Genomic DNA, 9823 nt, shown 5'->3' with positions numbered 1-9823 from the left:
GACCATGCAAATGCGAAACTAAATTATTCATATTTGTTGACTTTTTCAAATATGAGTAGGATAATTAATTGTAAGTTTTATTTGCATATTTGCAATCAAATACAGCATGAGCTCAAATCATGAGTTTTACATTTTAAAAATACGCCATCATTTACTTGAAATATTCAAATAGCTTTCCTTACGGTAAACAAGATTGAGTGTGAAAATGGCTGCTGCTTTCCCGCGTGAGCGAATTTTATTTGTTTTCTTAGTTCAAGTTAATATCGAAAGAAGAGACATTCTTGGGAATGTTGGACAGCACATTGATGATATGTTATCCGAGACGAATGTCGCCTCGGGATCTCAATCTGAGTGCTGGTCCCAGTGCCACGTGGTGGCGGTGAGAATAGTTGTGTAGCCAGTGAGTCAGGCTCTTGGCAATGACAATCAGATTCAGACGTCAACTCGAGGACAACCGACGGATGGAGCGAGTAAGTGATTTCGGTTTTTTTGGCTCTCAATGTTAGTTTTGCTGTTACAGTGAGGGGGGGGGGGGGGGAGTACATACTGCTGTATCTTATTCTGTAGATGTAGGTGTGTTTTGTCCTGTTACAGTGGGGGAGGGGGGTGTTGTACATACTGCTGTAAATATAGATGTAGGTGTGTTTTGTCTTGTTACAGTGGGGGGGGGGGGGTGTACATACTGCTGTAGATGTAGGTGTGTATTGTCCTGTTACAGGGGGGGGGGGGGTAACATACTTCTGTAGCTGTAGGGGGAGGGGGGGTAACATACTGCTGTAGCTGTTAGTGATTTTTGCACTGTTACACTGGGGGGGGGGGGGGGTGGAGTACATACTGCTGAATCTGTAGCTGTAAGTGTGGTTTGCACTGTTACACTTGGGGGGGGGGGGGGGTGTACATACTGATGTATCTGTAGCTGTATAGGTGTGACGTGTATTACATTGTAACACTTGGGGGGGGGGGGGTGTACATACTGATCTATCTGTAGCTGGTGGTGTTTTTTGCACTGTTACACACTTGGGGGGGGGGGGGGGGGTGGTGTACATACTAACTGCTGAATCTGTAGCTGTATGTGTGTTCTGCACAGTGACACTGGGGGGGGGGGGGGGGGAGGGGGTTGTACATACTGCTGAATCTGTAGCTGTAGGTGTGTTTTGTACTGTTACACTTGGGGGGGGGGGGGGGGTGTGCATACTGATGTATATGCTTGGCGCTGGTGGACAATATTCACTTTTTTGGCCAAAAACACACTTTTTTGGCCAAAAACGTATGTGTTTTTGGCCAAAAACATGTTTTGGCCAAAACTTTTAAGTGCAAAGTTTTGGCCAAAAAAATATTTGGCCAAATCTAAAACATTTGGCCAAATCTTCACTTTTTTGGCCAAATGTTTTAGATTTGGCCAAATATTTGTTTGGCCAAAACTTTTGCATTGAAAGTTTTGGCCAAAAAAATAGTTTTGGCCAAAACTTCATTTTTTGGCCAAATCTTTGAGTACCCCTTGGCGCTGATGGACAATATTCATTTTTTTGGCCAAAAACGCCAGTTTTGGCCTAAAAAGCAAAGTTTTGGCCAAAAAATTATAGTTTTGGCCAAAAAAGTGAAAATTGTCCACCAGCGCCAAGCTGCTTGGCGCTGGTGGACAATATTCACTTTTTTTGGCCCAAAACACACTTTTTGGGCCAAAACTGGCGGTTTTGGCCAAAAAAGCAAAGTTTTGGCCAAAAAAGTATAGTTTTGGCCAAAAACGCCAGTTTGTGTGTTTTTGGCCAAAATAGTGAATATTGTCCACCAGCGCCAAGCTGCTTGGCGCTGATGGACAATAATCACTTTTTTGGCCAAAAACGCACTTTTTTGGCCAAAACTGGCAGTTTTGGCCAAAAAAGCAAAGTTTTTGCAAAAAAAGTATAGTTTTGGCCAAAAACGCCAGTTTTGGCCAAAACCGCCAGTTTTGGCCAAAAAGTGCGTTTTTGGCCAAAAAAGTGAATATTGTTCACCAGCGCCAAGCTGCTTGGCGCTGGTGGACAATATTCACTTATTTTGCCAAAAACACACTTTTTTGGCCAAAACTGGCGGTATTGGCCAAAAAAGCAAAGTTTTGGCCAAAAAAGCAAAGTTTTGGCCAAAAAGAGATTTGGCCAAAAAAGTGAATATTGTCCACCAGCGCCAGCAAATACAAAAGATTTGGCCAAAAAAAGATTTGGCCAAACAAAAAAGATTTGGCCAAAAAAGTGAAGATTTGGCCAAATCTTTTTTGTTTGGCCAAATCTTTTTTTGGCCAAATCTTTTTGTGGCAGAAGTTTGGCCAAATCTCCCGTTTTAGCTAACATAAACAGTTTTGGCCAAAACTTTTACATAGAAAGTTTTGGCCAAAAAAAAGTTATAGCCAAATCTATTTTATTTGGCCAAATGTGTGGGTTTTTTGGCCAAATCTTTGTCTTTTTTGGCCAAAACTGGCGGTTTTGGCCAAAAAAGTGAATATTGTCCACCAGCGCCAAGCATAGATGTAACTGTAGCTGTAGCTGTAGGTGTGTTATGTACTGTTACAGTAGGGGGGTGGGGGGGTTGAACATACTGCTGTTTTTGTAGCTGTAGGTGTGTTTTGCACACAGAGGGGGGGGGGTGGGGGGGGGATTGGGGTTGTATACTGCTGTATCTGTAGCTCTAGGTGTGTTTTGCACTCTTCACGAGGGAAGGGGGTGGAGTGTTGTATGTTTTGTACTGTTACAGTGGTGGCAGCGGGGGGAGGGGGGTGTACATAATTTTGAATCTGTAGCTGTAAATGAGTTTTGTACTGTTACAGTGGGGGCGGGGGGGGGGGTTGGGGGTTGTACATATTAATGCTGTAGCTGTAGGTGTGTTTTGCACTGTGACACTGGGGGGGGGGGGGGGGGGGTGTACACACTGCTGTATCTGTAGCAGTAGGTGCGATTTGTGCTGTTACAGTTGGGGGGGGGGGGGTACATACTGCTGTAGCTGTAGGTGTTTTTTGCACTGTTACACTTGGGTTGGGGGAGGGGGGGGGGGGGGTTGTACATACTGCTGAATCTGTAGCTGTAAGTGTGTTTTGCACTGTTACATTGGGGGGGGGTATACATACTGCTGTATCTGTAGCTGTAGGTGTGTTTTGTACTGTTACTAAGGGGGAGGGGGTGTACATACGGCTGTAGCTGTAAGTAATTTTTGCACTATGCTGAATCTGTTGCTGTAGGTGTGTTTTACACTGTAATACTGAGGGGGGGGGGGGGGGTGTACATACGGCTGTATCTGTAGCTGTAGGTGTGTTTTGTACTGTTACAGTGAGGGTGGGGGGGGGTCTACATACTGCTGTATCTGTAGCTGGTGTTGTGTTTTGCACTGTTACACTGGGGGGGGGGAGGGGGTTGTACATACTGCTGTATCTGTATCTGTAGGTTTGTTTTCAACTGTAACACTGGGGGGAGGGGGTTGTACTGCTGTAGCTGTAGCTTTAAGTGAATTTTGCACTGTTACACTTGGGGGGCGGGGGGGGGGGGGGGTACATACTGCCGTAGCTGCACCCAGCCAGCAAGACATTAGCGGCCGATAATCGGCCGAACACCCTTCAAAAAGTCGGGCCGGTGATGTCAAAAGATACGACGCGGGTGTTGGCCCGACTAACTTTTGCAAAGAGGCAAAGAGGCGGCCGACAGGCGGCCGAACACCTGTACTATGGCGGCACGCATCCGGTCCGATGTTAATCGGCCCGATGGCTTGTTGGACCTGCGGGCCGACATCGTCCCGATGTCTTCCCGCTGAAATCGATATCTTCCCGATGTCGGCATAAGGTGTCGGGCCGCAGGTCCAACAAGTCATCGGGCCGATTAACATCGGACCGGATGCGTGCCGCCATAGTACAGGTGTTCGGCCGCCTGTCGGCCGCCTCGTTGCCTCTTTGCAAAAGTTAGTCGGGCCAACACCCGCGTCGTATGTTTTGACGTCACCGGCCCGACTTTTTGAAGGGTGTTCGGCCGATTATCGGCCGCTAATGTCTTGCTGGCTGGGAATGCAACACATTCAATGAATGATAGTTTGCCACAATTGCATATATGTGTTTGCCGGCGTACATTCTTCTCGTTCTCTTTGTCTGCCGCAAGTCCTCTTTCGCCACAAAACGCTACAAGCAGGGCACAGATGAAAAATAGCGACACGTGCATTTTGCATTGCTTGAGGAAATTATATAAACATGAAAATGTAACGAAACGCAAAAATGTGGCAGTTTGTCGGTAGACTTGATATTTAGCACTCGTATCATAGGAGTATTTGAAGTGTCTTCCACAAGCAGCGAAAGTGCAGAAATGGCTATTTTGACCCATTTGACCAGACAGTACTGGCCAACCAGACAGTACTGAAATAGTTGAGGACAAAATACATCTACACTACATGCTGCGATAGGGATTATGACGAGAACTTGGCCTGTTTTCTTTTCACGCAAGGTGTAGCGGGCTGGGGAAAAAAAATGAATTACCTCAATAATCTGCAGTGGGTCGTCTATACTGCTGAAGTTAAGGGCAGAATATACCTGCGCAGTTTCAGCGGCACAGACGACGCACTGCATATTATTGATGCTGCGATAGGGATTATAACGAGTACTTGGTCTGTTTTCCTTTCACGCAACGTGTAGCGGGCTGGGATAATCTGCTGTGCGTCGTCTGTCCTGCAGAAGTTACATAGGTGAGCGCCAGGCCTTTTATTGGTGAGCGCCGGGCCTTTTATTGGTGAGCGCCGGGCCTTTTATTGGTGAGCGCCAGGCCTTTTATTGGTGAGCGCCGGGCCTTTTATTGGTGAGCGCCAGGCCTTTTATTGGTGAGCGCCAGGCCTTTTATTGGTGAGCGCCGGGCCTTTTATTGGTGAGCGCCAGGCCTTTTATTGGTGAGCGCCAGGCCTTTTATTGGTGAGCGCCAGGCCTTTTATTGGTGAGCGCCAGGCCTTTTATTGGTGAGCGCCGGGCCTTTTATTGTTGAGCGCCAGGCCTTTTATTGGTGAGCGCCAGGCCTTTTATTGGTGAGCGCCGGGCCTTATGAGTGGGTTCATTGTTGGACACGCAAGGTCGGCCAAAAGTACTGACCATTAAGGTGTCATTTTCTCTAATAAGGTTAATAGCAGTCAATGTAGTAATGAAGGGTAATTGTAATTCCCTGCTGAGCATTTGTGTCCAGAAGTCAAGGTCGCTTAGAGGTCATCACAGAATGATGATACATCCATTCCTTATCGTATTGTTCAGTAAAGCGGGGCGTGCAATGTTTGCAATTTTGCCTCCAGTGTTGAAATGAATATTGTGAAATATCTAAAAACTAAAAATTTAAAATAAACGGGATGTAAGAGCTTTAAAATAAAGACAACAACTTTACATGAGAGTTATGCTAAACTAGTCTCCTCACCCATCCCACCCCACCCCCACCCCGCCCTCAGCTCTTGCTGATATTCAATCCCCCCGGTCATTCGTAATATTCACTATGATGCTTTTGATTTTTGTAATCCTTAAACAGCACCTGTCGCAATATGTAAAGTATCTTCGGCCTTCCAAAGCTGTCGCAGGTGATGAAAATCATACATAGGGGAAAGTCGCCAAACCCGGAACAGTTAAGGAGAAACAACCGTACCAGACAACAAAATGGATATTGCAAAGCGTTCTTTATATTATCATATACTAGAGTCTATTAGTAAATAAACGAACAACATAAAATAAAATAATAGTCACGCAACTCATCAGAATGATCATTATAAAAATGGCTGCATCTGTTCCAGGTTGGACGCATGGGTGTGTAAAGTGGAACACTGTGTCGTCAAACTCGGAACACATACAAAAACACACTGACTCTCTTTCTAGCTCTGTCTGTGTCTCTCATACACACATATACACCTACACACTCTCAATCACACGCACAAAAGTACACTTTGCCACACACAGAGAGAAAATTAATAAAGACGCCATAACATTTTGATTGAGACATTTCATTTAAATGTGTTTTTTCCCCACATCAATATTGTGATTTTCACCAAGGAAATAACAAATCGGAAAACAATTTAAGCCTAAAATGTGAAAAAAAAAGATAAATTAGGGCTAGGTATAAAAACAAACTGAGAAGCAAAACCTTAAAAAACTAAAATAAAAAATAAGATAAGACCCGATTTCGCAGACAATGTCCTTTTGTCTTCCACTGTCAGCGCAGTCATCGTGTGATCACTGTGTGCACTTCTGACACTGTATCATGCCCTCAGGGAAGTTGGTGCCACACATGAAGCAGTACCACGAGATTTTGCAGCTTCATTTGTACCCCTCTTCAGTTGACAAACAGATATAAAAGGGCTACCTGCTCAAATGACTGAATGTAAAAATCAATCCGCATAAAGTCTGAAAGCAAATAACTAAGAACAGATTTAAGAACTGATTTCGCAGACCAAAAAAACAAACTAAGTACAGATTTCGCAGACAAAGTCCTCTTGTCCTCTGCTGTCAGCGCAGTCCTCGTGTGCCCACTGTATGCACTTCTGGCACTGTATCATGTCCTCAGGGGAGTTGATGCAACACATGTAGCAGTACCAAGTGCTTGCCTTCAGGATAGAACGTATCGTTATGAATGTTTCCCCTTTTCTTCCTCTGAGCAGAAGATGTTCCCCACTTGTTTTTCTGAGCAGAAGATTTTGTAGCTCCTTCTTTCCTCTCTTCTGTTGACCTGCATTCCCTTTTGCAGGGGGAATCTGCAGCTTTTGCTTGTTAGGAGAAGATGTGATGATTTTTTTCTCGTGATGTTTGTGGTTGTGCGTTGCAGGACATCAGCGGCAGGTAGGCTTACATTTGCTGCTGAAACCAAGCAATCATAATGACAGAATCTCCAAGTCCAGTGTACAAAACAACGATTGGGTTGACGTTGGCAAATTTATCTCAGCTTCATGAATGTTATTAACTAGTTCTAACTCTGGTGTTATGTGTAGAAGGTCTTCCTGTGCACTTTACTTCTTCTTCTTTTTTTTTTTCTTTTTTTCTTCCTTTACGTCTTGTAAGCGTTGTGACAGGAACACCATATCTGCGTTTCTCACTGCTGACAAAGCGCAGCCCATTTCTTCTGGTAGCCACCGTCCAGGTTCCACAATACTGTCAAACAAATCAATCAATCATTCAATAAAACACCCAACAAATGGGTGTGTGATGCGTCTCAAGCGTGTTGGCGTTGACATACATGTGCAACGCAGTCTCCTGTGGCAAAAGCTGATGCAACGGAATATTAATGGTAAGGTATTGAATGTAATTAAGGACATGTATGATAAGGCAAAATTGTGCGTGAAGGTGAATAGTGTATTCTCCGAGGCGTTCACCTCAAACATCGGGCTTCTCTAGGGCGAAAATTTATCACCGATTCTTTTCTCACTATTTTTAAACGACCTGAAGCAGTTTTTGATTGAATATGATGTCAGCCTAGAGTTGCCCCTGAAAAGAGCCCAAGAAATAGATGTTGAACGCATTAATGACTGTATGTATTTGTTCCTGTTAATATATGCTGATGATACTGCTATACTCGCCGAAACGCCTGGCGAAATGCAAAAAGCCCTGGATGGACTAGATCGTTATTGTAAAAACTGGGGACTAAGCATAAATACTGAAAAGACAAAAATAGTTGTTTTTTCGCGGGGGAAAATACGGAATATCCCAAATTTTTTCTTGAATGGAGTACCTGTCCAAGTAGTTTGGGACTATGTGTACTTAGGTGTACTATTTAACTATAATAACAAATTTCATAATGCCATGAAACGTCAATGTTTGATTGGTAACCGTGCAATGTTCTCGTTAATTCGAAAATGTAGAAAACTAAATTTACCAATTGACGTGCAATTGGATCTTTTTGAGAAGTGTGTACATCCAATTTTGCTGTATGGTTGTGAGGTGTGGGGATATGATTCATTAGACATATTATCAAGGTTTCAATTGCGATTTTTAAAAATGCTTCTTGATGTATATAAAACTACACCCACCTGTATGGTTTACGGAGAGCTTGGTCGCTATCCAATTAGAATTGAGGTACAATGTCAGTTACTGGTTTATTGGTATAAACTGATGAAAGAAATGAACGATGGTGCGAATAAGATGTCCTGTTTAATGTTAAAGCTACATTTGAAGTTGTACCATGTACATAACGTTAAATTGCCCTGGTTGTCGCATGTCAATACAATGTTAAATAAGTTGGGTCTATCATATTTATGGACAACTCAGAGTCTTGCCGTCTCAGGTTTTAAAAACGTTGTAAAGCAAAGGCTAAGAGATCAATTCCTGCAGGAATGGAACACTGACGTGAACGCCAACAGCTTGTGTTTTAATTACAGAATATATAAAAAGGATTTTTGTCTGGAAAGGTATTTGCTTTGTTTGCCTAGGAAATTCCAAGTTAAATTAGCAAAATTTAGAACAAGCAATCATAAGTTGCCAATACATCAGCTTAGATTTTTTAATGCTCCTAGAAATGAAAGATTGTGTGATATGTGCGATAAAAATGAATTAGGTGGTGAGTTTCACTTTTTGTTCATTTGTACCGACGAAAGTATAGTGTCTGAAAGAAGAAAATTAATTATTCCTTATTACCGATCTCACCCAAATTGTTTAAAATATGAACAGTTAATGAATTGTAAATCTAAGATAAAACTAATGAAGCTAGCAAGATTTGTAGCCCACGTTATGATTTTAGTATGTTAGCGTTATATCTAGTTTCTTTATTGGTATGTATATGTATGTAATATATGCTTTTGTTTTGTTTTGTGTTTTTACAAAAGATGCATGGCATAATGGTATTGCTAATTTATTTCGGCTGTATATTATCGTTGTCCGCTTAATGTATATATATTATCTGTCTGATCTCTTACCTGATTTTGTTAAACCTATTTATCTTTTATTTTTGTTTGTATGTATGTACGTGTACATTGCCAATTTATTTTGTTTGGTTGTATAGTATTGTTGTATTTGTCCGCTCAATTTGTATACAATTATTAACTGTCTGATTTGTTACCTTTTTTTTGTTAAAATTATATCTTTGTTTCAAAGCCCTCTGGGCCCAAAACAATAAAATACTTGACTTGACTTGCTTAAGTGTCGCATCCGCTTTCAGCCTTCATCGCTGGCTAGCCAAAGCTGCATGCAGCACCGGTCGAAAAAAGAGCAGCCACGTAGGTCTCTTCTGCCGGTTAGCCTCTCATAGCGGGGGTTCTACTTGCAACGAAAACACATAAACCTTTCAAACACTTGTTACATTTTATGTTATGCCCCAAAAGGCAAGTTAAGAATAAAATAAGGGTTTTTAGAAACACGGCCATCACAAAAATGCGATTGTTTTTGAGAAATAAGGCTTTTAACCTGGCGCCTTCATGCAGACGAAATTGGAACAAATGCTAGTCCGCAGCACAGGAATAAAATACAAAACTTCACGGAAAAAAATATTACGAGTTATTGAAATAAACATAATAATATATTCTGACATGTTATGTTGATATAATTGTTATTTGGAGCTCAAAATGTTTTTAAAAGCGTTTTGAAAATACAGAAGAACGGATGGGCAGAATGAAAACAATGGCGGACATCGCACATGCATTCTTTGTTTTGGCAGCTGAAAAGTCTCTCTGGTGAGTACATTTGACATGTTTGGACAATTACAGTAACTCTGCCGTGTGTTGACAAAACCCAGTAAGTCCACTGAAGCTACTTCCGAGAAAAACGACTTTTAGTGTTTGATAAACTGTCTCAAAAGTGATGAGTATCTAGATCCACCCACTGAGATAATAAGATAAATAGCATTAATTTACGTTTAGATCTAAAACTCGATTT

The sequence above is a fragment of the Littorina saxatilis genome, linkage group LG2, assembly GCF_037325665.1.
Source record: "Littorina saxatilis isolate snail1 linkage group LG2, US_GU_Lsax_2.0, whole genome shotgun sequence".
Lineage (NCBI taxonomy): Eukaryota > Metazoa > Mollusca > Gastropoda > Littorinimorpha > Littorinidae > Littorina > Littorina saxatilis.
The sequence above is the reverse complement of the archived record's forward strand: the minus strand, read 5'-3'. Positions refer to the sequence as shown.